The sequence below is a fragment of the Vulpes vulpes genome, chromosome 12, assembly GCF_048418805.1.
Source record: "Vulpes vulpes isolate BD-2025 chromosome 12, VulVul3, whole genome shotgun sequence".
NCBI classification, from domain to species: domain Eukaryota; kingdom Metazoa; phylum Chordata; class Mammalia; order Carnivora; family Canidae; genus Vulpes; species Vulpes vulpes.
In genome coordinates, this window is record NC_132791.1 from 13501308 (window position 1) to 13528269 (window position 26962).

The 26962-nt window shown below is 40.0% G+C and overlaps 1 long non-coding RNA gene across 3 annotated transcripts in view; it reads right to left on the bottom strand.

Annotated features, from left to right (window-relative positions):
• The window catches only part of LOC140594554 (uncharacterized), an 88171-nt gene that overhangs the window by 36945 nt on the left and 24264 nt on the right, over positions 1 to 26962 (bottom strand). The window contains exon 2 of one of the 3 annotated variants that reach the window (XR_011995467.1): positions 2966 to 3072. The exons of the other annotated variants lie outside the window; for them this stretch is intronic. This is a non-coding gene — a long non-coding RNA (uncharacterized lncRNA). The remainder of the gene's footprint in view (positions 1 to 2965; positions 3073 to 26962) is intronic. 3 annotated transcript variants of the gene reach the window in all.

Genomic DNA, 26962 nt, shown 5'->3' on the forward strand with positions numbered 1-26962 from the left:
TTTGCTACTTGGGTACATTCTCTCTTCCCAGGTGCATTCTCTCTTCCCAGGTGCATTCTCTCTTCCCAGGTGCCTGCTTTCCAGGATGGAGTGGAGAGGACTGTTGGGTCTTTGTGGAGGAGTTCCAGAACTCCAGAACTGAGATGCTTTTTGAGAACAGGTCACTGTCACATGCGTCTAGGACCCTCTTCTCAGCACATTGAGAACTCCTTTGGGCAGAGCAGCCCAGGGTCTCCTCTTCCCTGAGCCAGCACAGGGCCAGAGCCTGGGATGGTGTTGGGGAGAATCATGTTTCCTCAGGGAAGGCCATTTCCAGTTATTGGTTTGGAACTTGGTGTTGAAGGTGGAGGTGGTGGTGGGAGCTGTGCCGTACACATTTTTGTTTATATGTATGGTGTGTGTGTTGGGGGGGCGGGTGAGGCAGGAGTTTTGGGAGAAAAGGAACCAGAGTCAAACCAGTCTGGAAAGGGGCAAATATGCCGGCTGGTTCTCCTGCTTAGCAAATGTGTACACTGCTAGTGTGGCAGGAAGATTCTACACACAGATGCATGTGGCCTTGACTTCTTGCTCCCTCTCATACTTTCTGGATGAGATAGACGATGCTCATGTGGGCTCTTTCTCTGAGCCTCTTTATCCTTAAAGGGAGAGCAGCATTCACCAGTGTGTTGGACTATCCTGGGTAGACAGGTTGACAGCCGTCCTATCTATGTCTTCACCAAACAGGGGGAAGGAGGTAGGGGAACAAGGAGACTGGCTCATCATCTCTTGGCTGGGACTGGCATTAGCTGCTCCTTAATCTTTCCTGCCTTGAAATCCCCAAGGGCAGTAGAGAAGCTTCTAGGGGATTATGTGCAGGTGAGGCCCAGCTTTCTAAAACAGAATCTTCATGGAGTTCTGCTAGAGGTTTGAGCTATTCCCTCACTAAAGGACATATAAATCCTTGCAAAGAGCATTAGGATGGATGACAGAGATTTGGGACTCTGGCTAAGTCATCCCTTGAATTGCATCGGGAGTGGGGACACAGTTCACTGTTAGGTATTTGAAGGACATCGCTCCTGTCACTCCCTTATTCCCCAACCTTTCCTCCAACCCTTAGTTGTCCCTCCCTACAACCCTTAAGACCTCCCCTGTGTTTCCTCCCTCCAGACACTCTATTCTTCCTTACATGACAAGAGTCCCAGTATCTTGTCCCTCATGTCTTATAGACTGTGCACTGCAAGCTGCCCCTGGATGCAAACACACATTTTCTCTGCCCGGGCTCCTGCTAATGCCAAAGAGAGTAGCATGGGTGGGTTGCAGGCTATGCGTCCTGGCAGTGGATAGTGGATGGTGGGAAGGACTTCAGTTTGCTTTCTCTCTGTCAGTGATGACTAAGTCCACTTTCCCTCTGATTAATCTTAAGGCAAATGTTTTTTTAAATTAATTTTTATTGGTGTTCAATTTACCAACATACAGAGAAACACCCAGTGCTCATCCCGTCAAGTGTCCGCCTCAGTGCCCGTCACCCATTCCCCTCCACCCCCCGCCCTCCTCCCCTTCCACCACCCCTAGTTCGTTTCCCAGAGTTAGGAGTCTTTATGTTCTGTCTCCCTTCCTGATATTTCCCAACATTTCTTTTCCCTTCTTAAGGCAAATGTTTGTAACAAGAGTGATTTTCTTATGAAGATCATGCAGTCCAGTATAACATGAAATTCTTCCAATTAAAGTGACTTTGACCCTACTACATGTTGTGTAATATTGACTTTGACATTATTATGCTAATGGTCCATTCTCCTCTCAGGGCCTATTTTCACTATAGAGGGACTGTGAGTCAATGAAGATGATTGAAACTTCCACAAAAAACATCTCTGTGATCCTCAGATCTTCCTTGAGAGGACTTGGCAGCAGGTGGAGAATCTCAGTTTATATAGCCACAAATATTAGTCTCCTTCACTCCCCTTACAGGATTTTACATTTAATAGAGTCACTTCCACATACATTATATGAAGTCTTTGAAACACAGGTCTAAAGTAACTATTCTCGCTCATCACCAAGTTGTAGATAGAGAATCTAAGAGTCAGAGAGGGCAACTGAATTGCTTGAGGTCATATAGCCCTTAAGCAGCTGAGAGTTTCTCACAGGGCCTTCTGTGTTCTCTTCCCTCAACTTAGCTGTCCCAGCCTTCTCTCTTTGAGGGGAGGGGGTCGGCTACCAGCCAGGAGAGGAAGTGCTCCAAAGAAGCCTAGCTGCAACTGGTATAGAGCTGGAGGGTTGGGGGAGAAGATGGCAGTTCCTCCTGCAGCTGGCTGGGATGAAGGAGGAGCAAATGTCCTGCAGGCTGGGAGCACATTAAGTCGCCCCTTGATGTGAGGGGCAGCCTGGGAGGACTAGAAAATTGGTCCATCAGTTGCCCCAAACCTGTTTGTGGTTCTTTCTGTGCCCTACCTCCCGGTGGATGGCCACACCATCTGTCAGCTGCCCAGCTGGAAACCTGCTGTGTTCCTGATCCTTGGGTCCTCCCTGTGATCCTTGAAGCCTCTCGACGCACTGCCTGGTCAGTCACCAGGTTGCATCCAGTCTGCCTTTTAGGTAACTCTCTAATAGTCCCTTCTCTGTGTCTCCATGGCCAGAACTCTGGCACCGTCTTCCTTCCCAGGCCACAGACACTTTGCCTCCAGGCTCTCTCCCCACCTCCAATGTATCCATCCATCCTTAAGGGGGTCCTTGCAATGATATTTAGAAAGAAAAAAAGTACACATCTATTTGTGTTATCCTTAAAAACCCTTCACTGGCTCTACATCACTTTCTGAATGCAATTAAAACCTTTTAGGTAAGGCATTAAACTTCCTGGCTTGGCCCTTGCTACCCTCTCTGGCTTTAGCTCCCCACATGCATGTTCTGCTCTATCAAATGCTAAATTTGCCAAGCTCCGTGAGTTGTGCCATTTCTCTTCCTGCCCTCTTCACTCTTCATGCTCAGGCCTCACCTCTTCTCCAGAGCCTTCCTCTCAACACCTCTTCCAAGACTGATGTGGGTTCTCCTCCTCCATGCTCCTGTTTATCCTCATAGTAGAACCGATACTGAAATTCCCTGCTGTAATACAAAACATGTATCAAACTACTGGCACTATTAATTTGCTTCTGGGTGACACTTTTCTAGAATATGCCTTTAGAATATGCCCAGGTGGAATGTGAGGTTCAGAGAGCAGGAGCCAAGGCTGCAAAAGATGCTGGCCAAACTGTTTTGCATGAGACAAGGAGAAGAATTTGTTTTTTGCTTCTAAGAGCCAAGAGGCAGGAGGGATGAAGAAGTAGGTTGGGGGGTGGGAGGGACTGAGAGAAACTGAGTTGATGGGGTAAAGGATGGTGACAGCCATGGACAGTCCCTTCTGGTAGGTGCGCAAAAGGTATTTTAAATAGAGAAGCTACATATTTATTATATTTTTTATTTAAATTCAATTAACATATAGTGTATTATTAGTTTCAGAGGTAGAGGTCAGTGATTCATTAGTCTTATGTAACACCCAGGGCTCATTATATCACATGCCCTCCTGAATGCCCATCACCCAGTTACCCCATCCCCCAACCCCTCTCCCTCCAGCAATGAGAGGCCACATATTTAATGCCAAGTTTGTTTTTTTGTTCATTTTTAAGTGAGGCAAACCTCTTCAACCAACTTCCCCCCCCCCAGCTAGAATATTCTGAAAGGGATCCTTTTTTTCTCTACTGATATATCAATCTATCCTCTATCTCTAATGGACCATTTAATTCAAATAACATCAAACCTAACAAATTAAAGTCATTTATTACAGTTAAACTCATCCTTCCCTTCCCCCCTCAAAAACCTAGAATACTCTATGAAGGGAGGTCAGATTGAATCCAAGTTGCTACCTGTTTGAATATACACTACAACCATCATTCCTTCATCCAGACAGTGAGAGTTCAGTGAGTGCTGAAATAAGACCCATGCCCCTAAGATGCTTATGATCTAGAGAAGGAACATCCAAAGAATCAAGCTAGAAGCACTCCTCAAGATATGTTACAGGGGACTCATATGCAAAATGTGAATACATGGAGAAAGGGGTCCCAGATTCTGAGAACAGAGGAAATGACAATCCAGTTATTAGTGAAAAGGAGAAATTCATAGGTAGAGATGAATTCCAAGCAAAGGAAACAGAAAGAAAGCTATCTGAACAAAGCCATAATGGATTCTGGTAAGTTCCCTGTGGGTGGGTTATATGCCCTCTAACCAGGATATATACAACAGGAGATGAAGCTAGAAAAATGAGCACAGTGTGGTAATGACTTTCTGCATAGTATCCTGCGAGAAATTAGTAGTGTAACATCAGACTTGTGTTTCACAAGCATAATTCTTGGAGCAGTGTCAGGAATAAGACTAGAGGAGACCAGTCAGGTGACTATTTCAGCAGTCCAGGACCAAGATCATGGCAGAGGGGCTGGGGAGAGGGATCAGACCTTAGAGAGAGAGTTCAAGAGTGAAAGTGGAAGGACTTAACATGAGAATTAAGAGGATACCAGGTGGGAATAAGGTTTCTTGCTGGGGTAACTGAGTAAATGGTGGACCTCCCAAATTACATCTCTCTTTCCCTTACTTCTTGATATCGTCAGGATGATGTTTAAACTAATTTTATTCTTTAACAGTCTAGCCATCCTTAAATTAAATACTTAACCTGGTTTGGAGAATTCTCCACCATGCCAACCGAAGGGAAAGGCCAGAAACTTGCCAGTCTCCCTTACGGCCAGGAGCTAGACATAGGAATCTAACTCTACTAATCAGATAAGAATTTTTTTGGAGCCTATTGACACAGAAGGGGTGCCACAAAATCCACTTGGATGATGGCCCTCCTAGGAATTCTGTGAGTTTCCTAACAGCCTTTAATAATTCTCTTTTTGGCCTAAACTAGGTCAAACAGTTTTGTTTGCAACTAAAATCCCTGAATGATATAGCCCTTATCCATGAATGGCTGCATGCACCAGAAATCTTCTATTTAAAATAAGTAACTAGTTACCTCAAAGGAAAGGTTATACAATGGTAGCACAATTATTATTACAAATATATAGTAAGCCTTTATTTTGTGCCAGGGATTCTTCTAAGTGCTTTATACAGATACATCATTTACAAATGATCAATTTACCAATGAGGAAATGGAAGCTGAAGTATCTCAAGGCAACACAGCTAATAAGGATTAGAGCAGCTCTTTGAACCCTGATAGTCTGACTCCAAACTGACACTCTTACTAACTACCCTAAACTATCTTGCTGTTAGAGAATCCTTTGTTTGTAAAGCCTTATAGTCTGTCCAGTCCAAATTGTATCTCATGCCTGAGTTTCTCTATTGTGCCCTCAATGAGTAAATGAGTGGAAAATGATTAACTTGCATTAGGGGAAGTAGGAGTAATGTTGGAACTGAAATTTTGAAGATTAAATGGAGCAAGAAGACATCCTTGAAATCACTGCATTACCAGGTGGCAGGTACCAGGAACCAGGTACCAGGCTGCACTAGTTAGGATGTGTTTGGCTGAAAATATTAGAAACCTCAAGTAAAAAACAAAAAACAAAAAACAAAACAAAAAAACCAAAAAAACCTCAAGTAGTAGTGCCTTACATCTTACAGGTATTTGTTATGTCATTTATCAAGAAGATAGGAAGTAAGCAATTTCAAGTCTGCTTGAGTATCTCCATGTTATCATAGACCCAGGATTTTGTATCTTTTTATTCTGCATCTACAGAGTATTGGATTTTTGGCCTCAGGCTGACAAAATGGCTAGATAGTTGCAGGCATCTTGTCCTTTCCAGACTACTTTCAAAGTGAGAAGTTGGATGTCACAGCAAAATGGAGTCTCCTTTCCATAAAAAGTATTCACTTTTAAAAGTCTCATTAGCTGGGATGCCTGAGTGGCTCATTGGTTGAGAGTCGGCTTTGGGCTCAGGGCGTGATCCTCGAGTCCTGAGATCCAGTCCCCCATCAGGCTCCTTGCATGGAGCCTGCTTCTCCTCCCTCTGCCTATGTCTCTGCCTCTCTCTATCTGTCTCATGTGAGTAAACAAATAAAAATCTTAAAAAAAAAAAAAAAAAGTCTCACTGGCCGGAGCTAAGTAATGGGTTCTCCCCTAAACCAATCACCAAAAAAATAGGAATGGGATTACCATGACTGGCTTAAATGATTTGTCACCTGGGGGAGAGTGAATCCTACCTTTTCTGAGTACTTTGCTTTCTGCTAAATACCTGAGCAAAAATCTGAGCTCTGTGTCAAGGAAGAGATGTGAGAAAGTAGCTGTTGAATAGGAATGGACAAGATCTGCCATAATGGACACCAGGCTTCTGGTCTGGGCTGATTTGTTTCTTTGCTCAAAAAGTAATTTTTTCATTAGTGTTAAGTGCTGTGTGATCTTTGAGTCTGCCCATTACTTGCTGTGTGTTTTTGGCAAGTGATTTGAACTCTCTGGATTTTGGCTTCCATATCTCTAAAATGAAATGGCCAAAGTAGATGATTTTGAGGCCTTTCCTCATATCCCATTCATATTCTCTCTTTTATAACACTTTTACATTCTGAAATACAATTTTTGCTGTCAGAAATATTTAGGAGGTGGACAGTTTTGTCAATGACCATTTCAACTCGCTTACCACCCAAAGCCATGGTGGGACTCCCACACTCATGGCATTTGAGTGGTAGGTCAGTGGATATGTGAAGCCATTGGATAAACATGGTGTATCTTCCAGGATTTTATGCAAAAATTTGGGAGGAAAGCCTCAAAAATTGTGTTTTCTGTTATATAATTGTGGACCTAATATGGAATATGGTACAAAATTCTCAAGCTTGGACAATAGCCACATCTCTTTTGGAGATATGTGTTTGTTTGGGGATATGTGGCTGGAGGGTCTTTATATTTATTTATTTATTTATTTATTTATTTATTTATTTATTTATTTATTATTGGAGGGTCTTTAGATAGAAAACTTAGTATGTAGCAATGACTAATATTTTCTGAATTCAAAATTGAATTAGGTTATTTGCTTATCACTTGTGTCTGCTATATAAAGTTTTCCAATCTCAGCACATTGACAGTTTGGGCCAGATAATTTTTTGTTTGGGGGGCTGTGTATGTATTGTAGGATGTTTAGCAGGATCTCTGTCCTCTACCCATTAGATGCCAGTAACAACCCCCTAAGTGTGACCATCAAAACTGTCTCCCAACATTGCAAAATATCCCCTGTGGGGCAAAATCAACCCAGTTGAGAATGATGTGAATGGATTAATATATGAAGTCTTACCCCCTTCTGGGATTAATAGTTCTGTGGTTTTAGACAAGCTACATAATATCTATAAACTTCAACTTCCTTACCTGCCAAATAGAGCCAGCTCATAAGATTATTCTCTGCATTAAATGAGGTCACAGATGTTGAGTCTAGCACAATGTCTAGTCTATAATAGTCCTTCCATGAATTTTAGTTCTCTTCTTCCCTTCAGTTTTCTGGGGCTGTGCAGCTTTCCAATTGGAAGGGATCTTAGAAGTCACCGTACTGGAATTCTTCATTTTACAAATTAAGAGATTGAAGTCCATAGAGCTAATCTATCCTTTTAATTCTAAATTTATCTTTATGCTCAATACGAAAGAGACATATCGAAGTGGAATTGTACAAAAGGGGGTGAGCTCAAAGACTCTCTCCTGTCAAGACTGATTTGCAAGGTTCCTGCCCCTGTAGATTTCCTCATGATGTATCACCTCTGAGAGAATTTTCGAAGCACTAAATCCCTCGTGTGACTCAGACTAAGTTCAAATGTTTGGTTTCAGGGACCATCAATTGTCTCTTTGGAAGCACTTGCCTTGTGCACTTTAAATGTTGGAAAATGTTAAACATTGAAACAAAATGTATGGAATATGAGAGTTAATGCTCTGAGCCAGCCAAAGTTTAAAAAAAATTATAGTCACTAAGAACACATAACAGCTGTTTAAGAAACAGAACGAAAGAAAGAACCAGAAAGATAGATGGGTGACTCTAGTTTTTCTGTTTCTTCTCTGCTAAGAACAAGGCTATTCTAACTAAAGACTGGGCAACCTGATAAAGCCCCTGAGAAGGGAGATATGGGGTAAGAGCTGTCTTAAGAGAGTCCATGTCTCCTGGATCAAACAAATTACTATGCAGGCTATTGGTAGATTTCCTAATAAGACCATAGAACCACTGTTGAGAATCTGAGGGACTCATAGAAAATAGGAATCATACTGGAGAACTAAGGATGGGCAAATGTCCTGATTTTTAGGAAATTCAATTAATTTTTCCCTCCTCACTTCCACCATGAATTTGTGAGTTTGGCACCAGTTCTAGGCAAAATTCCATAAAAGATTATTCTACTAATAGCTTATGAGTGCTTACAAATTAAGCAGCAATCTCTCTAAGCCAGTAGTGTTTCAGTAAAACAGGTCATGCCAGAGTAATCTAATTTCCTTTTTTGATTAAGGCCATTAGAATGGCTGAGCAGGGATGTGGAGTGAGCAGAGAATATCCAGATGACAGCAAGACCTGTCTCTTGTGACATTGTTGAAGGCAAGATGGGGAAAGATGGGCTGGATACAGATATCATTTGGGGGCTGCATAACTGTATCTAATGGATACCAATTAATGGATGGAGAGTGATAAGGAAGCAGATCCCCAGTGGCTGCTGCAGGGCATTGGCCCTGGGCCTGTGACAGTCCACACTTTATTAGCATATTAACCAGGTCAAACAATGAATGTGCCATACCCTTGGCTCTTTGGGGGATCTGCTTGACCTATAGGCCTTAACAAAGGGATGCATGTGGGTAGCCATGTTTTGTGTCAGGTGATCCCAAGTTCCAGGGTACAACTAATTGAACACATTACTTCAGGGATATATGTTCCATGGTAGTGTAAATCCTTGTAGCTATGGCTCCTGATTACTTCTCTAGCCCAGTTTTGCTGCTATCTTCCCATGCTCCCAGTGTTTAGCCATACCAAGCTATATAATAGGCTGCATATACCATATTGCATATACCATATTGTTTTATGCCTCCTTCATTTGGTACATTTTCCTGTATCTGACTTGAATTCCCTTCCTTCTCTTCTGCCTACTTCTTCATCTGCCTCATGAGCTCTTACTCATATCCAAGGCTTAGCTAAAACTTCCTGTCCTCTATAAAGCCTTTCCTTTCCTTCTCACCCTTTTTGGGCACCTTTCCTAATAAATTTTTCCCCATCTGAATTTTGGTGTTTCCAACCATCACTGTTTAAGGAATTATCACACTATATTAACATCATATTTACTTGTCTGTCTCCTCTGACCTCTCCTTTTTACCCTCACTAACCACTCCCCCATACAATCACTTTCAACTCCTTGAGGATAGGGGCTGGATCCTACCCAGAGCTTGGGACACAGCAGAGGTACTCTGCTCAATTAATGAATAAAAAATGAATGAATGAATAAAATGGCTTATATAAAGCACATTATTTTGACGCTCAGTTACTCAGTGTCAGCCTGCTAAGAATCACAATGACATAAAATGTTTATGTTTAGCTTGGCTCCTTAGATCCAGCTTTCCAAAGGATTTAAAAAAATACGCTGAACAGAATTCCTTCCCCCCTCTAGTCACCTGCTGTCTCAATGAGGACTTATGAATGTATTGAAGCAGCAAGAAAACTCTTTTATCATGGCAGATACAAACCACACTGCCACAACCTTACAGGGTCTATGGGCTGCTAGTGCCTTGATTCACTGAGAAGCCCACACTAAAAGTCAGAATTTTCAAGATTCCCTTTCTGTGGCACCCAAGAAGGCACATCTATGCTACCAGAAGGAGGCATTTTAGAACGTTCCCTGCACTTTTGAAAAATGGAGTTGAGGGCAGCCTGGGTGGCTCAGCGGTTAAGCACCTGCCTTCAGCCCAGGGCATGATCCCGGAGACCCAGGATCAAGTCCCACATCAGACTCCCTGCATGGAGCCTGCTTCTCCCTTTGCTTCTGCCTGTGTCTCTGCCTCTCTCTGTGTGTCTCTCATGAATAAATAAATAAAATCTTAAAAAAAAAAAAAAAAAAAAAGAAAAGGGAGTTGAGCCTTACTCATCTAATCACTTCTTTGATTGACCCAGACAGTAAGTACCAACTTATATTAAATGCAACCAGAGCAGAAAGGCCCAAAGAATAATTCAGCTTTTCTGGTATCTTAGGAAGAGTCTAGTTATTATGAGAAGATCTGGGCCTTTAAAAAGGATGCTCTGTGGTATAATGAAAGAATTAAAATTCAGATAGGGGCACCAAATGCAAGTCAGCAGGCATTTATGTCTGTGCCAATTATTCAGTTCTAAATAGCTAGACCAGGCAGTGTTTGTTGCAGGTTGGCTGAGTTGCCTGACTGGAAGACTGGCAGCCTGGCATGCTACCAATGTCCCTGAGTCCATTCTGGTCCTCATGTAATGGGAGTTGGCATTTAACACCCTCCACAGGGCAAGAGATGATGCTCTGCTGGTGATCCTTCACGCTCAGAGTTAAGACAGGCCTCACATACAGATTCCTGCCAAGCCAAGGGGTGTAAAACCTTGCAGTTCTGGGGCAGACAGACCAGGATGTGAATCTTCAATGTGATCACAGAGTCCTGAGGGAAACTCAGACTTGATTAATTACCTTTAAAAGGGAATCTGGATTTATAGTGTATATATAATGACTATTCTGTTTTGATCACAAAATAAGTGTGAAGCACTTAGAAACTTATAATCCTTGATATATGACACTCTTGCCTGTTTGTGAAACTTTCATCTGAAGTTCTCATGTACTTAATGGCTAGTGCTTAATAATAATAATGATGATGTTCCATGTTTAGAACTTTTCACTGTGGTCTCCATGTCCTCAAAATGTCCTGGCTAGGAAGCTTTAGAGCTCTTAGACTCAGCTTTGTAGTTGAGAAACAAGCATTAGAGGGCTTGCTAGAGCATGAAGTAAATGTTTTTGTGGCTCTTCCTGCAGAGGAAGTGTCATGGGCAAAGATCCCCACAGATATCAGGATGAGGCATGCCTTTTATCTACTGCAGCTCAAGCTCCCCACTTTCAGAGACTAGAGGACTCTATCACACCCGCTGTTCTTCTTTATTTGTCATTTGATCTAGAGGCCTGAAAGAAACATCTGCAGGCTCTAGAGAAAGGAAGGCTGCTCTCAGAGAGAAGGAAAGTTGTTGAACATATGGTTTTAGCCCCTCAGAATAACAGAAGAGAACCTGAAGGAATCAGGGCTTGATGGAGCCCCCTTTCAGAAAAGGTAGGGGAAAGATAAAGTTAGAGTCCTGACTCACACTGTGGTGGTCAGTTTTATTTGTCAATGTGGCTGGGCAACTGGTCAACTACCAGTTTGGTGTCTCTGGGAAGGTAGTTTGTAGATGAGATTAACATTTAAACCACTAGACTCAGAATAAAACAGATTACTCTCCATGATGTGGGTGGACCTCTCTTAAGAGGAAATAAGACCAAGGTTCCCTGGGGAAGAGGGAATTCAGCCAGCAGGCAGCCTGGGACTCAAGCTGCAGCATCAGCTCTGCCCTGGGTCTGCAGGTACTGGCCTGCTCTGTGGATTCTGGACTTGCCAGCCCAACACATGATCACATGAGCCAGTTCCTTAAAATAAATCTCTCTCTCTCTCTCTTTCCACACACACACACACACACACACACACACACACACACACCACACACACACACACATATGTATCTTGTTGGTTCCATTTCTCTGGAGAACCCTGACTAATACACACACCATATACTAGAATAAATTCAGATAGATTAAGCATTTCAATGTAAAAAAATAAAAGGATAAATGTACTAGAAAAAATATTGGTAAATATTTTGGCTGGAGTGGGAGGGAGTGAAGAATATACACCACAGGCAGAAACTAGAATGGTGAAGATGGGCAGATTTGATTAAGAAAAGTCTCTATCTTCTGTCTGGAAGCACCCTAAGCATGTAAAAGGGAAAATGGTAAATTGGGGGAAATTCACAATATATGTTTCAGGGTAAAAGTTAATATATTTAGTACACAAAGAACTGTTACAAGGGAATAAAAAAAAGCTGACCATCCTAAAAGAAAAATGGACAAAGAAATGCAGATACAGGGGATCCCTGGGTAGCTCAGCAGTTTAGTGTCTGCCTTCCGCCCAGGGTCTGGGGATCTAGTCCTACATGTGGCTCCCTGCTTCTCCCTCTGCCTGTGTCTCTGCTTCTCTGCCTCTCTCTCTGTGTCTCTCATAAATAAATAAATAAAATATTAAAAAAAAGAAATACAAATAAAATATAATTTTTGTCTAACAGTTAATGAGAAACTTGAAAGGATGCTATATGCAGTGTTAATAATTATGGAGCAAAAGGGGCCACTATTGGTGAGGTATGAATTAGTCTTAGACTTTGAGATTTCTGTGGCTGAGATTAACATCAGACAGATATGCAGACATTTATGGAAGTATGCTAACCCCTGCAATATTTATAATAGCATACAATTGAAAACAACCTCAATGTCCATCAATATGGTATTAGTTAAATAAGTTATGGTAGATCCATATAATTAAAATGAACTTGTGGATTATATTTACCTGGGGGCATATGGCCATTATTTATGTATTTATTTTTTTAAAGATTTTATTTATTTGAGAGAGAGAGAAAGAGTGAGCATGAGTAGGGAGGAGGGGCAGAGGGAGAGGGAGAAGCAGACTCCCTGCTTAGCAAGGAGCCTGAAGCAGGGCTTGATCCCAGGACCTAGGGATCATGACCTGAGCTGAAGGCAGATGCTCAACTGACTGAACCACACAGGAGCCCCAGATGGCCATTATTTATCAAGTGAAAAGGACAATAACAAAAAAAATGTGCACAGTACAAATCTCAGTTTTATAAAATATGTATTATGTATGTGGGTAAGTCAACAGTCTTGAATACAAGAAAGCCTGAAAAGAAATATACCAAAATGTTAACAATAGTAGGTAGAGGGATTATGGGTAACTTAAATTTCTATTTGAGTGTATGTGGTGGGGAATAGGGAATTTTTTTTTCTACTATAACCTTATATTTCTTGTATAATAATAAAAGAGGTTATTATTATTTTTTAACTTTTATTTTTTGTTTACATACAGTATGTATGGGCTAGGGAAGCAGCAGGTGAGGATGGGGCCTAAGGAATTTGGAACCAATAATCAAGGGTAACAATTTCCAGAACTTGTAAGAGTTCAGCAACCTCTGTCCTGGTCTCACATTTATTATATTTGCCATTCTTTTGTTTCTCTGATTTGATTAGCAGTGTACTTAAGAAAAACAGGGCTTCTTTTGGGGAAGCAGAGGAGACTGCTTCCTGTTCCATAACCTGTCTGACAGTGATGAGAGAGGGGACATATAGCTGTAAAGGGAGTAGAAAGTAGATGATCCCTGAGGCTACAGAAAGGGTATAGTGGTGTGTTCCAGACTGGGGTGAAATGAAGGAGGAAGAAGCAGGAGAGATCTACCTATCAGGAGCTGGGAGTTGAGGGGCAGATACCTATGGGCTAAGCCCAGGTACTTGTTGGCCCCAGAGTAAGAGGCCCATATACCTATTTCTTTTTTTTTTTTTTTTTTTCATATACCTATTTCTAGGTGTATACTAAGGTTTGAAAACCATTATCCACAATACTTAGAAAAATGCAGCAGCCCTGCCTATACTTCATATGGAAAAATTAAAATACTCTTTTCTGGAAAAACTGTTTCCAGGTAAAAGACTTCTGTATCCTGATAACCCCTATGAAGGAAGCCAGCTTGCTGAACAGTCAACCCCAGCACTGAACAAGCCTTAGCCATGCAAACAATTTCCATCAGCTTTTTAGCTTCCCATCAATAGCGATGAATAAAGCATCACAACATATTTAAGGAAAGCGTCCAAAAATAAAAAGAGAGACCATACCAAATAGAAGGGGAAAAAAGACAGTAGATGGGGGCAATACCTACAAAATTTAGAATTAAAATTCTCCAAGACCAAAGATACAGATGCAATGAAATGCTGGGATACCCGCACCCCGATGTTTATAGCAGCAATGTCCACAATAGCCAAACTGTGGAAGGAGCCTTGGTGTCCATCGAAAGATGAATGGATAAAGAAGATGTGGTCTATGTATACAATGGAATATTACGCAGCCATTAGAAATGACAAATACCCAACATTTGCTTCGACATGGATGGAACTGGAGGATATTATGTTGAGTGAAATAAGTCAATCGGAGAAGGACAAACATTGTATGGTCTCATTCATTTGGGGAATATAAAAAATAGTGAAAGGGAATAAAGGGGAAAGGAGAAAAAATGAGTGGGAAATATCAGAAAGGGAGACAGAACATGAAAGACTCCTAACTCTGGGAAACGAACTAGGGGTGGTGGAAGGGGAGGTGAGTGGGGGGGTGGGGGTGAATGGGTGACAGGCACTGAGGTGGACACTTGACGGGAAGAGCACTGGGTGTTATTCTATATGTTGGCAAATTGAACACCAATAAAAAATAAATTTAAATTAAAAAAAACTATTAAAAAAATTATCCAAGAGAGAAGATATTACATCCCTTACACGAATGGAGTGCTGTGTTTAAAAAAAAAAAAAAAAAAAGGTGGTACAATTAGAGAACAAAGCAGAATACACAGAAATTAAAAAGAAGAAAAGGGTAGCTGAAAGTTTGGAAGGATCTCAAAATACCCATACATTCAGTGATTCTCTAGAAGGATTCAGAATCAGAGGCAGTTGTAATCACAGCTATTGTTTATTACAGCAAAGGAATACACAGCAGGATCGGTGAAGGAAAGGCACATGAGACAGAGTATACAGGCTTCCAGATTTTTCCGTCTGCGTGGTGAGGTGTTTTCACACAGGGCATGCTTTGGCCTTCAGGAGTGAAATGTCCCCTGCAATGTTTTTGACTGTATAAGGCCTCTTAAAGACTCAGAGTCCAGGATTTTTATTGCTGGTTATTTAAGTACTCTTTCTTGTGTAAGAAGCCACAATTATTAAAGTTCTAAACTCTCAGAAGGAAAACAGGTGTTCACCCTAAATCACATTGTACAAACAATCTAGGCAGGCTGGTAGAACAGAATTCAGTGCCCCAGGCACACAAAACAACCTTATCATTAAGTAACATGGAGTACATACCAGAGGCCATTTCCAGGAGCCTCCTCAAAACCTCCTAGTGACAGTAACATAAGGCCTGCTGCAGTTAACATAGCAGCAGGCCTTTCCTGCAGACTGAAATTGAAATTCAATAGAAAATATTAAAGATGACATTGGAAAAAAATCTTTTGAGAATAAGGTGGAAAAGATAAAGAAATGGAGATAAAATAATGATAAAATTAGGAAATCAGTCCTGAAATCTGATACTTAGGATGAGCAAACAAAGAAAATTGATGGAAGGAAAATATAAAAGACATACTAGAAGAAAAATTTCTAGACCTGAAGAATAAGTTTCCAGATTGAAAGAATCCATTAACAATGCAACCTGATAGAAGCCCATGAAGAAGAGATTGTGAGTGAGTACTAATTCCTTTTGTGTCTGGGACCTCCAGCTATTCCAAGCTGACATGTTACCCCTCATTGTCCTTTAACAAGTCATTAATTGAGTTGATTTTTTTTAGTTGATTTTTTTGTTTTTTTTACCTGCTTATATGACAACTATTACTTTTTTCATTCTCTGCAAAAGCAAATGCTTTATGGGTCTTATTTCTCCTTGGGGGAGTTTATTTGGAATTTCTCTTACTTAGTTGCCTTCTGACCTGAGCTCTTTGATATACTCAAAAAATGTTATTTTTTAAAAGATTATCTGGCTTTTAAAAAAGGATAGGAAGGTCTTTTTTTTTTTTTTTTTTTTTTTTATAGCTTTCTCCATCCTAAGAGGAAGTAGAGGTTGCATACAGATTTAGAACCAGTCCCTATTGCTATACATAATGTTGTCAATTCCTGGGATTTTTCTGTGACAAAAGGTATTAGAAAAATCAGTTCACATGTTATCAATACCTCTCTCTTCAGTAATTTTGCAACTTCCTCTCCTTTGCTAAGTCACCAACTTAGTATCTCTATTTGCTTTTTATTTTCTCCAAATTCAGTGGTTTCTTTCATCCTTATTTTTTCCCATTGTCTTTATTCTTGTGTGTTTTTTGAAAATATTTATTTATTTTAGAGAGAGAGTGGAGGGAGGGGCAGAGGGAGAGAATCTTCCAGCAGACACCCCACTGAGTGTGGAGCTCATGCAGCCTCCATGTGGGGTTTCATCTTATGACCCATGAGATCATGATCTGAGCTGAAACCAAGAGTTGGATGCTCAACTGACTGAGCCACTCAGATGCCCCCTCCTTCTTTTAAAGATTTATATTCTTGTAGGGGGTTTTTTAAAAACTTTTTTATTCTTTAATATCAATTTATATGGATTTGGGGAGGGAGCAAAGGTAAATATACACTTTCATTCTATCCCGTTTATATTAGATTGTTGCAACATTTTTCAAAGGCTGAGCCATGAGGTGACCTTAGCTTTGTGTTGATTGCATGGGAATTATTATTTTTTTAAGGAAAGAAATGATTTCCAAACACTAGTATGTTAATTTTAAGTAACCAACCTCTATACCTAAGTATACTGGCACACCACTATTGAGAATTATTGGGCTCAGGAACTTTTGCTATACTTTCCATTTTACTTTCCTATGTGACTATTTCTTTTTTTTTAAGCTGGAATTATTGAGGATGTGTTCTTAGCTCTTTACTTGGCTCAGAAGCCCTTTATTTTCTGACTAACCATCAATGTATAAGTTGTTCATGGGATGTGACTGAGCTTCTTTTTGGTCAACACCATTTGGGGACTAGTGACACTCAGCCAACAAAGGCTTGATGGCCAGGACCTCAGGGTTCTTTTTGAAGGCTTCAAAAGGAGGGTGTCAGTCAGAATGTGAGTGGGCAAGTTTTCCTCTCCTCTCAGGAATCTGAGAATTAGCGTCTCACCTTGGAATTCAAGTGGTCTTACAGCTCACTATTAAAGAAAAGTTATTCAGGTATTTCCTATTTACGACATCTTCTAGCAGTCTGGGGATCAAGCAAATCTTAATAAGTCAATCATATTTTATAATATTATTCATTAGGATTTATTAAGATGCAGTGGATTTTTGCTGCGGGACTGTCACACAAATTAAAGTATCTTTTTGTTGTGGAAAATATACATAATGTAAAATTACAATGAAATATTTTTAACAGGAAAAATGTGTACCACCTTTGTAGATTCCCTTTACCCTCTCAGGGCCTTTATTTCTTCAATTATAAAACGAGGTCTGGGACTGAATCATTTCTGAGGGTTCCATTGGGGTTTTTTTTTAGCAGCTTGAATATAATTCACATACTATATAATTTATCACCTTAAAGTATACAATTCACTGGTTTTTAGAATATTACAGTTGTTTTGTTTTGTTTTAAGATTTTATTTATTCATGAGAGATGCAGAGAGAGAGGCACAGACACAAGCAGAGGGAGGAGAAGCAGGTTCAATGCAAGGAGCCCGATGCGGGACTCGAGCCCCGGACCCCGGGATCACACCCTGAGTGGAAGGCAGACGCTCAACCACTGAGCCACCCAGGCATCCCAGAATATTGCATTGTTAATTTTTTTAATTGTGGTAAAATATATAAAATAAAATTTGTCATTTTAACCACTTTTAATCACCTAAGCATATAATTCAGTGGCATTAATTGCATTCAGAATGTGCAACCATCACAAATATTTCCAAAACATTTTATCTTCAACAGAAACTTTGTAATCCGTAAGCAATCCATTTTAGCTTTAACATACTAGCAATTATTGTAATTTTTTCTTTTTGTAAGCTCTATCTATGCCCGTTGTGGGGCTAAAGCTCATGACCCTGAGATCAAGAGTTGCATGCTCTACCAACTGAGCCAGCCAGGCACCCTGGTATTATTGCATTTTAAATAAAACTCTTCAAAGACCCTCATACCCAAACTGGAAAAGACTAATTTTAATTCCCAATTCCAGTGTTATAGGTCTGTTATGTGCTATTACACATTTATACACACTCTGAGTATTGTTTTAAGCCCCATGATGGGCACATTAACAGCTCTAAAGAAAAAGCAAAAGGGGAGAGTGAATTGGGGTTTTCGTTGGATTTTGTAATGATAAGCCATCAGAGAGCCTTATCTTCCCATCAGCAGGTTGCAGTTAACTTTCACATTAAACCAGATGTCTTTCAAAAAATATCCTACCAATTGGTGAATTTTGGAGCTTTTGGAGGCTATATCCGTACATTCTCTTCAGGAAGTAACTGCAAAACTGTTACTGACACCCACTGCTGAGATGTCCCTGGACGTTCCTTCAGAGTTTGTGAATTGTTCATGGCACAAGAACCAGCCAAGAGATACTTCCTGGTCCTGAGGATTTCAGCTATCCATCCACATTGGCATACCTTCTTTGCACTGTTGCTGGATTAATATTTCCATGAGATCAGAAAGAAATAAAACCAGAAAGGTTACATCTGTTTGCATGTGATCACATAAATTTAACTTGCTGTCCTTGGAGTTGCCATCTCCTTCCTTGCTTATTCCTTCTAAAATCCTTTGGAGACACTGCTCCATTATTATCTAGATCTTACACTAGTGAGTAGAAGACTCAGAGACGTGAGTTTCAGTTGCCCTAAAATTAGAAGACTCAGGGACGTGAGTTTCAATTGCCCTAAAATAACATTAGGTATCTTCTCACGCAGTACATTTTCTATCACTAGGTGTTCAAGCAGAGGTTGGATCATTATGTTTGAGATATGGAGGATTGTTCATGAATGCAGTATGGGATTAAGAAGGATAATTAAGAAGATGCTTCAAATTCTGAACTTCTACGGCATTGTGGGCAGCATTGCATAATAGTAAGGAATTTGGACTTAGTCATACAGACCTGGATTCAAGTTATGCCTTCTTTATTTACCTAGCTACTTAGCTTTAAGGAAATTATTTAACCTATTTTATACTGTCTTCACCAGTAAAATGAGTATAATTGTAGGATCAAAAACTTAATGCTTGGAAATGCTTAGAACAAATGTTTAGCAGTTTAATACATACTTCATAAATGTTAAGAATTTTGATTTTTATAAAAATAGTAAGAGCCATAATTTTTGCAAAATGAATGAAAAGTTCTGTGCTTGGGGTGCTAGGGTGGCTCAGTTGGTTAAGTGTCTGCCTTTGGCTCAGGTTGTGATCCCAGGGTCTTAAGTTGAAACCCAGAGTTGGGCTCCCTGTTCATTGGAGAGCCTGCTTCTCCCTCTCCCTCTGCCACTCCCCCTGCTTGTGTTCTCTCTCTCTCTGCCAAATAAATAAATCTTTAAAAAATTTAAAGTAAATAAAAGTTCCATGCTTGTATCTGGTTCTGCTTCCCAATATTTGTATAATGTTAGGCAAATTACTTAACCTGTCTGGGCCTTGTTTCCTAATCCCAGACGTTTAGATGCTCTTTCTTTAAGATTCTTAAATCTTTCTTTAAGGATTTTCTTGGGGCACTTGAGTGGCTCAGTTGGTTAAGCAACTAATTCTTGATTTCAGCTTAGATCATGATCTCAGGGTTATGAGATTTGGCTCTATGTGGGGCTCCATGTGGGACTCTGTACTAGGTGTGGAGCCTGCTTAAGATTCTCTCTCTCCCTCTCCTGCCCCTCCCCACTCTAAAAATTTTTTTTAAAGATTTTATTTATTTATTCATGAGAGACACACACATAGAGAGGTAGAGACATAGGCTGAGGGAGTAGCAGGCTCCATGCAGGGAGCCCGATGTGGGACTCCATCCTAGAGTCCTGGATCATGCCCTGAGCCAAAGGCAAACACTCAACGACTGAGCCACCCAGGCATCCCAAAAAAAGATTCTTAAAAGGTCTTTTTCCTTCTTTCTTCTTCTTCTTTTTTAAAGTTTTATTTATTTATTTGACAGAGAGAGAGAGTGCACAAGCAGGGGTAGGGGGAGGGAAAGAGGGAGAAAGAGTCTCATGCGGACTCCCTTGCGGAGCATGTAGCTCAACATGGGACCAACCCCATGATCCTGAAATCATGACCTGAGCCAAAATCAAGAGTTGGTTGTTTAATCGACTGAGCCAACCAGTGCTCCTCTTTCTTTCTTCTAATCAAAATATTATTTATGATTATTTTTATGGGATGGTAGTTGCATAGGAACATGAAGAAAGGCAGCCTGGCATAGTGGGCAAACTACTGAACTAAGTGTTCAGCCTCTGACTTGAATTTTGAGATATTAATCTTGTGCTGTCCTGATCTGCAGCCTTGAACCACCATTTGATAACTTTGTGGGAAGATCTAACAAAATTAAAAATAACCACCTATGCCTTCTCTTTACTAGTAGGGAATGGTTTGACGTGCAGTGAAATAAATTTATTAAAGCAATTTGAGTTTTGCTGAAATAAAATGGCCTCTGCTAAATGTAAGGTCATATTATTTTTATAAGCTAGAGAATCATGTGAGAACCTATAATTAACAAGGTTAAATCATCTCACTTTTTCTACAAAAGTTCAGATCTTTGAGAGTACTTGAAGTGAGAGGCTAAGTTTTGATTTATCAGGAAGAGTGGAGTAGTAGGCCATTGATGATCTATTACCCTTTATTGTTGTTGTCATTAAACACCAGTTTTCCTGCCTCTGTGTAGGAATGTTTATAGTGTATATATTGCTTTTCTGGACAAATTATGATTTCTACTCTTGTAAAACTGAGGTTCCCGGTTCTCTTTCTTATATCCTTTGTGAGTCTTTTACTCAAATGGAAAATCATGGGAGTGCTAAGGATGTAGAGGGATGGTAGAGGATATGGATCTTAGCCTTCTATCATATCTAGGCTTTATAGTGACTGGATGGTGAGCAAGAAGAGGGAGTTACAGAAGCCTTGCAGAAGTAACTGGAGTGTTTCCCCTGAGATCTACATGGGGGATTTGAGTCTGCTGGCATTCAAGGAGGGTTGAGCTGGTACACAGCTGAGGGGAGGGGAAAGAGCACAGGTAGATAGTGAAAAAAGAGAAGAACTTGGAAAATCTACTAAGAGAGGCTCAAATTTCCATCCATGCATGGGAGATCTGATTTTTTTTTTTAACCTATTCCCTTAGCATCTCCCTCTCCCATAATTCCCAAGCCAATTTTCTAGTATCTCTCAAGTCCCAACCCTAGATATCCACCTTCTACCTAGTTGTTCCATAGTTACCTCATACTTATAATGCCCCAAATTAGACTTAAGTCCTGTCTCTATCCCAAGCTATTCTTATATTTTAGTCTTCTAGTTCAATCAGCCATTCAAACATGCAAGCTAAAAAATCTGCAGCCATCTTCAATAGTTCCTTCTCATTGACTCAGTAGACATTTACTTATTGTTTATTATGTACCACTGCTAGATACTGTGTCATAGCAGGAGACAAAGATGATTAAGATATTGCCCTGAATATAAGCAGCTCAGTTCAGCAAAAGAAGCAAACAATCACAATAGAATCAGATACAAATCCTTTTTGTTCTGTCTCTTAAATGATTCTTGAACCTACTTCCCCTCTCCATTCCTACTGCCGGTGCTTAAGGTCAGACCTTTTCTTTGGCCAAATTACTGCAATTATCTGGTGTACTTCCTTCTTTCTGCCCTTATTCTGGAAATACCCTACTTTTAGGGTAATTATTTCAAAGACACAATCTGTCTCAACACAGACACAGTACCAGTTTCCCAGCATTCCACATGTTACTATTCTACTCTACAATTTTAGTTATTAGAGCTTTTATGGCCTTGAGAATATAATTTCTCTTCTTAGAATTCTGTTCTCTACATAGTGAATTCCTGTTTATTCTCAAAGAGGCAGTTTAATGTCTCTTCCTCCTTGAAGCCTTCTCAAATACTTAGGATTTAGTGCTCTCAGAGAACTCTTCATATCTCCATTTATATTACCCATCATGCTGCATTTTTTCTTGTTTTTGTTTTTGTTTTTTTTAAAGTGTTTTCTCACTGGCCCATAACTTCATTAAAGAATGTATCTTGGGCGCCTAGGTGGCTCAGCGGTTTGGTGCCTGCCTTTGGCCCAGAGCATGATCCTGGGATCCCGGGACTGAGTCCCACGTCGAGCTCCCTGCATGGAGCCTGCTTCTCCCTCTGCCTATGTCTCTGCCTCTCTCTGTGTCTCTCATGAATAAATAAATAAATAAAATCTTTTAAAAAAATAAAGAATGTATCTTACTTCTATATCAATCTCCAGCAGCCAGATTAGTGATTGGAATAGAGTAAGTGCTCAAAAATGTTAGAAAGATGAATAGCTGTTCATTAAGCATGGGTGTAAACCAACTATGGTTCTATGCTTTGATTTAGGACTAGGAAGTGCTGACTTCTTGGTCATTGAACTTTGGAGTTGGTGTGTGGCAGAGATAACAACCACCATTACTCTGAGCTTCCTTCTGCCCTTCTATAAATGGAGAGAGCCCAGTTTTCAATAGGAAAAAGGATCCTGCATAGTAAGCAAAAAGTCTGATGTCCTATATGTGTCATTTAATGTAATTCCAACATCTCTTTTTCTAAAAAAAAAAAAAAAAAAGATTTATTCATTTATTATTTAAGAGAGAGATAGAGAGAGAGAATATACTGTGTGTGTTGGGGAGGAAGGACAGAAAGACAGGGTGAGAGAGAATCTCAAGCAGACTCCCCACTGAGCACAGAGTCATATGTGGGGCTTGATCTCAGGACCCTGAGATCATGACCTGGGTGTAAATCAAGAGTCAGATACAGGGACACCTGGGTGGCTCAGCATTTGAGTGTCTGCCCTTGGCTGAGGGCACGATCCTGAGATCTGGGATTGAGTGCTGCATCAGGCTCCCTGTATGGAGACTGTTTCTCCCTCTGCCTATGTCTCTGCCTCTCTCTGTCTCTGTCTCTGTCTCTCATGAATAAATAAGTAAATCTTAAAAAATAAAAAAAGAGTCAGATGCTTAATTGACTGAGCCACTCAGGTGCCCCTATTCTATCCTAATAACCCTTTGAGGGAGACGTTCTTATTCTCATTCCATAGGAAACAGTAGCTCATGGAGTTAAGGGACTTTCCTATGATCTTATAGCAAATAAGGGTTGAGCTGGGTTATGAACCCAAACCTAGCTGACATGCTACATTATTCACAGTGTTCTTACTGCTACAAGTTTTAAGTCATGATTTGAATACTTAGTTAATTGTTACTACATTTTAGGGGTAGTAAGATTATCATGTAATGTCACTGGTAAGAATTGGCAGTTATTTGGTGAGTTACTATCCTATAGAGTATCAATCTGTAAAATTTAAGGTTTCTGATTTTGTTTGTCTAAATTACATACAAAGTAATTTGAGCTCATGCCATAGGTTGCAAACATGAATTTTGGATTATAAAGAATTAAGCTGGTGCAGTAATACCCCATTTGCCCATTTATGGACCCCTGTTGGGTTCTTCCACCATCAGAGTATCAGTGATTATTTCATGAGGTTAAGCAATGTAGATAAGTCATTATAAGTTAGGAAATTATAATTGATAATAAGAGCTGTTAATGGTGAATGAAGTATTGAACTCTCAGGATGCTAGCAAAAATCAGCAAAATTTAGGGATTATCTAGTTCAGGGCTTTCATTTTACAAAATGAGGCTGAGAGAAGCAGGTACCCACCCAGGATCAAGTAGCTAGTTAATGCTAGGATCAGGATGAGAAGCCAGGCCTTGACACACACACACACACTCTCTCTCTCTCTCTTTTAAAGATTTTATTTATTTATTCATGAGAGACACACAGAGAGACAGAGACATAGGCTGAAGGAGAAGCAGGCTCCCCACAGGAAGCCTGATGCAGGACACCATCCCAGGACCCTGGGATTATGACCTGAACCAAAGGCAGATGCTCAACTACTGAGCCACCCAGGTGTCCTGTGCTAGGCTTTGATTCTTAGGATAATGTTCATTTTACCCAAGCTCCCTTTGTAAATCTGGAGGTAGTTCATGGCCAATCTGGACATATCAGTACAAAAGTATAGTTGTTTTTTCTAAGCAAATTCACTTGTTTATTGTTAAGGTTCTTCTTTTCTTCATGCCTTGGTAATTTCATCTATGGATGTGAAAAAACTATTAGTATAAAAACTGTTTCTTATTTGTTAAATATGTTTCTAAAGGTAATTTCATCTATGGATGTGAAAAAAACTATTAGTTTTTATACTCCAATATATTAGGCACACAATTTTGTTGTATTCATGTACCAGACTCTCCTGTTGATTGACATTCAAGTTGTATTTAATTTTTAAAACTATTAATAATGCATATGGTGAACTTTTTAAAGGTTCAAATTTTAAAGCTTTTATCTTACAATTGATTCATCATTAGACATTTATTAAGCATCCATTCTATGTCTGGTGCTGTGCTTTTTTCTTTTCTTTTCTTTTATCACCAGTTAGAAGAACAAACTCTGCCTATCAGTTCACAAGATGAAAATGGGATTTCTCTATTAACTGCCCAACCCATCATAACCTTCACTGTGAAAGCTGTAATTACAGGAGAGCCTGCTCTGTGCAGCTACTGGGCCAGCCATTTCTCAAGCATTTATCTATAGATAGGTAACTAGCATTTTCATTGTACAGAGGGAGAAACTGAGTTGTAGAGAAGTTAAGTGAACTGTGCAAGGGCACATGATGAATAAAGGCAGAATTGAGCTAGTTCGTGTAGTCAACAAATTGTTTGCTTTTTCCAGGAAGACTTACTAATTGCCAGGCATTATCCTAGAGTTACATTGGGAAGTACTACAATGCAGTATAGTATGGGTCTTATACTCTGGATGACAGATGATAAAAAGTAAACAAAGGTGGAAATGCATAATTACCAATTAAGACAAGTACTATGAAGGAAACAATTGGCTGCCACCGTAGAGACTATTCGAGGCAGCAGCAGGAGGAGAGCTGCTTAGATCAGGTGATCAGAAAGGCCTTTCAAAGGAGCTGACAACCATGAAAAGAGAACAGAGAGTTCTTCCAGCAGAAGCTCTAAAGGTTCTTGAGTGGAGAAAACTTTGGCATACTTGAGAAAGCAAACTTCAGTGTGGCTGCGGGGAAGCTGGTGAAGTCAGGGTGGCCCAAGATGACAGTGGAGAGAGGGCAGCTCTGATGTTGCAGGAGTTCCTAGACCATGGACAGGAATTTGCATTTTATTTGCCATGGAATGTGACAGTCATCAAAGGTTTAAGCAGAGGGTGAAATGGTCTTATCTATGTTTTTAAATAATCGCTTTGACTTTTCTGTGATGAGAAAATAAGAGGAATGAGTGGAGTATTGAGACAAGTAAAGAGGACATAGCAATAATCCAAGTAAAAGACGATTTTTTTTTTACTCTCGGGCTAAGAGAGTCATATTGAGGAAAGAAGGATAGAGGAAGATCTACTTGTTTCTTGGTATACATAACAAGGCTATATAATCCTAGGATCTGCCTTTCCTGTGCCACAGAAACTATATCTCTCTGTTTGGGAATGGGGAGATCTTATGGAAGATTCTATTTCTGGAATCTTATTTATTTAATTATTTAATCTTTTAAATCTTTATGTTGGCTCCTGAGAGTTGAAAACTCTTCTCTTTCAAAAGATTTGAAAGTTTCTTTGTTTTCAGTCACACCACCCACACTTAACATTTATGATACACTGGTGAAACATTCTGCAGACCAGGCTGTTGCTCACACTGACTCCTGACTTCCAGCATTTTGTGAATGCACAGCTTGGTGAATGTGACTTCCTGCTGTTTGTGGTTTACAATGCTGCAAGGGATGACTTTCCATGAGGCAAAAACTGATAATGGTCTATTATTTTAAGTTACAAAGAATTGGTGGCAAAAGGGTTGGGAAGGAAACCCAAAATGCTTTGAATGAATTATTTGGATTTATAGAGCCTAAAGTGGCATTTTCTCCCATCTTTTTATATGTTAAATAGGTTTCTTCTATTATTTTTTCTTTATCTCAAAAACAATGAATATTACAAGTAAAAAACTACAGAGAACAAAATCCACAATTCCACTCACCCAGGGACCATACTTTAGTGTACATGCTTTAGTAATGTTTTAGTGTACATGAAGTTACCTTTTTTTTTTTTTAAAGAGTTGTTTATTCTAGAGACAGAGAGCAGCATAAGTCAGGGGAGGAACATGGGGGAGAATCTTCAAGCAGACTCCCCACTTAGTACAGAGCCCTATGAGGGCCTAGAGTCAAGGGCTGATCTCACAATCCATGAGGATCATGACCTGAGCTAACACCAAGAGTTGGATGGTTAACCAACTGAGCCACCCAGGCACTCCAAAGTTACCTTTTAAATAGTCAATTTGTTTTATTTTTGCTAATATTAAAAAATCAATTAAAAAATCAATCATGCTCGCTATGGACAGTTTAGAGAATATAGAAAATTATGAAGAAGGTAATTTACCATCTAAGGACAGCCATTGGTTGCATTTTAATATGTTTTCAAGTCCTTTTTTTAAAATATTTTATTTATTTATTCATGAGAGACAGAGAGAGAGAGAGAGGCAGAGACACAGGCAGAGGGAGAAGCAGGCTCCATGCAGGGAGCCTGGTGTGGGACTCTATCCTGGGACTCCAGGATCACACCCTGGGCTGAAGACAGGCGCTAAACCACTGAGCCACCTAGGGATCCCCTCAAGTCCTTTTTTAGTGCACATTGTATGTAATTGATACCATATCATCTATTAATTTTCCTACTTAATACCACCACCTGATAATTTTTGTTATTACAATCTCTTCATAATTATTACATTTAATCACTACATAAAACTGCAATCTGTATTTCCTACCATGTGCCTTGAATTCCTAGTTGTAAAACAATAAATGCATCAGATAAAAACAATACCAAGCTCACTGGATTGTTGTTAGAATTCCATGGGTTAGATGTGATGGTTGCAGAGCCTGATGCATGGCTAGTGTTCCATTAGTGTGGC